Source organism: Sinocyclocheilus anshuiensis, unplaced genomic scaffold (genome assembly GCF_001515605.1).
Source record: "Sinocyclocheilus anshuiensis isolate Anshui unplaced genomic scaffold, SAMN03320099.WGS_v1.1 scaffold180, whole genome shotgun sequence".
Lineage (NCBI taxonomy): Eukaryota > Metazoa > Chordata > Actinopteri > Cypriniformes > Cyprinidae > Sinocyclocheilus > Sinocyclocheilus anshuiensis.
This window is the reverse complement of record NW_015554093.1, coordinates 981574-985904: the sequence shown is the minus strand read 5'-3', so window position 1 is coordinate 985904 and position 4331 is coordinate 981574. Positions and strand designations below refer to the sequence as shown.

Here is a 4331-nt window from a genome sequence, read left to right as displayed (position 1 = left end):
GCTGTGTGTTTCGTTGTGAAAGCGAAACTACTTTGTTTGGTCTTCCAAAAGAGGACACGACTAGATTTAGATTCATGGTTTTATGTTTACGCGGCGCGATGCAATGCAACGCGTAAAAAGACAGTATAAGTCATTATAATCCGTAATTTATGTAACATATATAACTATGTCCCCACTGGATGCAACAAATGCCTCGTTTATAATGGGTTTTAATGTTTTTGTCTCGTCGCTCCGGCCAGACAGGGCATCACAGTATGGTAGGGGCATAACATTTCCGTCTCACGCTTGAGGTATTCAGCCAATCACAACGCACTGGATAGCTGGCCAATCAGAGCACACCTCGCTTTTCAGAACGATGAGCTTTGTAAAAATCGACGCGTTTCAGAAAGGCGGGGCATAGAGGAGAAACAATAATGTACAGTATGTGGAAAATAATGTGTTTTTTGAACCTTAAACCGCATAAACACATTTCATTACACCAAATACACAAAATAAATGTTATTTTTAGCAACATCATATGACCCCTTTAAAGATTTCTACTTGACTTTTTATTTCACCTGAGGTTACTGATTTATTTTTTGAGGTACACTATTTAAGCACAGCTCTACTTCAGAATGCTAGATTTGTTTGGTGACATTAGTCCTATTTTTAATCTAGTCACAGTAGTCAATATTGTCGTCAGTTGGTGCTGTGTGTAAAATTAAAGCATAGTAGCAGTGATCAACTGATTTCTAATCTAAAGTTTACTGTGTAAATCTGATTCACAGCAGAGAAATCTGAGATAAGCATCACGTGTTAGCCTTTGAACTTCCGACTACAGTATGCATAAATTACAACTGTAGAGCAAAGACTGTCAGAGCAGCCCTCAAAAGGTGACCTTGTTCAGTGAGCCTTAACAATTGAAAGGTTAATTGCTAAACTGGATTACAACTTCTCAAGAACAGAGATTCCCAATCACGTCCAAGAGGGGCCTATAGTGGTCACCAGCACTTCAAAGACAGTTTCTATTAATGATTTATACGCAGCCATTACAAAAAGACTTTATCACAAATGTAACCTACATAGACTTATATGTAACTATTTTTATAATGTAAACCTGCAATAATGCTTGACACACTTTTTGTGAAAACTATTCATCTTTGACCTTTACGGTGAATTCCGGAACCAGTTATGACTGAGTTTTAAACGAGACAAGAAACCCCCACTAAACTGTAACCTTGTCTTTCATTATCAGTGATTTAAAAATGTATAAATGCTGACTGAAAAATAAAAGCTAGCTAACCATTATGTATTTCTCAGTTTTTGCTAGAATATTACAAATACTCATTTGCAAAAACTGTCTGAAGCAAAAACTTTAGAGACTCACTGATTAGTTTATTTACGTGAATGCTAGTGAATTGTGCATTCACTAGTGTGCGTGGTGTGAATTTCGTTATCAGCACAGTATCCGCATACTATACGTATACAGCCCAATTTTTCCAAAGTACAATTCAGTTTTTACATGTATGCTAGGGTAGGCGTGAAACAAATTTTGTCATCAGCACAGTATGTGCATACTTTACACGTGCAGCCCGAATTTTTAACCACGCAGTGCAAACACTGGAAGAGATTGAATCTTTTTAGTGCACACATTTCCACTGCTTGTGTTTGCAATTGGCAGTATACTTTCGACTGTATACTTCTATAGTTGCGACTGTGCTGAAGTGCTGTAAAAAAAGCATACTGTGGAATTTATACTGACACCTATTGGCAGGATGCAGAATCACACCGATTTCAGTTACAAGAAATGCAATCAACTTTGCAATCAAATATTAGTTGTATAGTAAGACTATTCCGACAGTGTCCAATAACAAGGATTGTACCAATTCGGCTGCTCATGTCACGTGATCGCAACATGTCTGTCCCCATGAAGGCAATGGACTCCATTGAAAATAATCAGCTTTTATTGACGTGACTGGAGTCTATCTCTTGTCAGAGTACATAGTTTTAAACTTATTTATTTTTAAAGCTATTTTTTTATCTTTATGTGTGAAACGTTTTTAATGAGGGAAACGATTAAGTACGTACAGCTTTTGATTACATGACAACATAATCACTAAGTCTGCTTCAAAGTGTGCACACAGACTTATAATAGCCAAATTAAATTACTGCCTTCTTGTACCAGCCGCATTACGTCAGTGAAGACGTGAAATGCCTCAAATACAAGAATGCAAAGAGATAGTTTGTTTCCAGACTGAAGGGCTGTACTGGAAATGCGACATGACTCGAGTAGGCTACTAGACACAGTATGAGCTATAGGGGACAACTCGATCAAGGTCAGCGTGCTGCAAAGTGTTACTGCGGACTTTTCCCCTTTTTTTTATCGCAATAAAAGCGCGTAATACTCATTTATATGCAACGAATAAGCTAGAGTCTACGAATTTAAATGTTAGGCACTAAATAAAATCTGCCAAGTCGTGTTCTCGTGCTGTTAGTAGTCGCACAAACTATCAGAACACACTGAGCTATTTACAGTGCAAAGTTTTTACTGCTGAGCGTAACATGGAAATATTGGTAGCGACAGCGGACATTTGCCAGTGACGGACTGTATCAGAATAATGATTATCAGACAGGTTTACAACACCACGCGCATTAACATTAAAGGTCTACGCTCGCACAAAATAAAGGAGCATTGCGTTGCTGGGTGCCGGTTGGATGAACACTTACCAGTATTTCAGAGAGCATTGCTGGTGCCTCGAAGCCAACCAAAGAAACTCTTGAGCAAACAGTAAATCCGATATTTACATATAGTATCACATATATTACAGTACTGTGTATTATCCTACACGCCGATTTAAAGAGCAGATGCTCTGCCTATTTGTTGAAGTGGGCTACCTTAGCAATTCTGGTGCTGTATTAAGTACGATAAGGATATGTGACATAAAAATCAATACAACTACTCGATATTTTGAATGAATGGCGGCGCGAGTGCAGTCAGTTGAGCAAACGCGTACGTTTAATCCTTGTTTGATTCGCTCTTCCTTGGACTAGTTCCCCATATTGCTGTTTCGGTTGTCACTGGAAGCCTGAATCCTGTCTTCCGCTAATACAGCTGAGATCCCGGTTACGTATATCCTCGTTCTTTCTCCTCCCTCTCTGCTCTTGCGTCTGCTGTTCTCCGTTACGTCCGCTGCCGCTTCCAATCACGCGTCCTGTCGCCTCCGTCACAAGCGGCCGCAGAGCTTTAAACAATAAGGAGATATTGACCTGCTGTTTTTTATGTATTATCCGAAGCCTTTATTCAGATTCCTTACTTCCCGGGCTATTTTGTGGACTGTTTGAGGGGTAAATGAAACGAAGCGTGGTGTAAACAAAGGCCGTTTAATAACTACCATAATTCGTGACTACGTAAAATAATTCGGCCTTCCCACAGGGTTTCTAAAAACTCTAGCGGAAAAAACGTTGCATTTCATCCTGAACTGTACGTTACGCAGTATTTTTATTATTATTATTTATGAAGGGAACTTAAAACATTTGATACCTTTAAAGTGCTATTTAGTGCCAACCCTGAATTGAATAATACTGACAGCTTTTAACGGAGCTCAGTTGAAGTCATTCACGTACACGCATAGTGCAAAAATTAGTTTAAGGGGAAAATAATAATAATAATTATAATAATAGCCTAATAATAATTCATGTTAAAATGAACGAATTCCACAATAAATCCTGTGAACTGGTGAACTGAAGTTACCGTTGCCTATATGGAGGCAAATTATGTTTAATGGGACATGTATTTTACAGTAAAAAAAACTGTTTAAAAACACTGTCACATTATAATTTACAGTGAAAAACAGTACATTGACGTTCCCAGAAGTTTCTGCGTGACGCATCACCTTTGGTTATGTTTCTTATTTTGTTATCTGCTATGTAAACCAGGCTGCTTTATGTTACATTATATTTCATGTTTATGGCGTTATTCCACGTGTAGGCCTATTAGCCTAACTGGAAGTGTTTTTGTGAGCAAGTCTGTGAGATGCCCATATTTATTACTCACTGTTCAAACCCCATTTTAATATCATCATGTGGCCTTTTGTTTTACTACTTGTTTTAGAAGTGCTCATGTTTTATCATATCAGCTGATGATATAAGCTAAATATAGCCTGTGGTCCAAACACCTCCAGTTGAGAAAAAACGAGTCCGTAGTAACGCGACAGAATGCGTTTGTCCCATAGAAGCTCGAACGGCATAGCTGCAAATCAAGCGTCGCTTTAGATGGCATGGAAAATGTCAGTCTGCTCGGTCTTGTGACACTGACCCAACTCGCTGCTCTAGGCCTCCCATAGTCAGCTGGT

General features: G+C 38.7%; 1 protein-coding gene across 1 annotated transcript in view; it reads right to left on the bottom strand.

Annotated features, from left to right (window-relative positions):
• LOC107669367 (estrogen-related receptor gamma-like) overlaps positions 1 to 3325 on the bottom strand; it is a 21782-nt gene extending 18457 nt beyond the window's left edge. Inside the window, exon 1 of the mRNA XM_016461554.1 lies at positions 2707 to 3325. The gene's annotated coding sequence lies outside the window, so the exon portion shown is untranslated. The remainder of the gene's footprint in view (positions 1 to 2706) is intronic.
• Positions 3326 to 4331: the final 1006 nt, after the last annotated feature.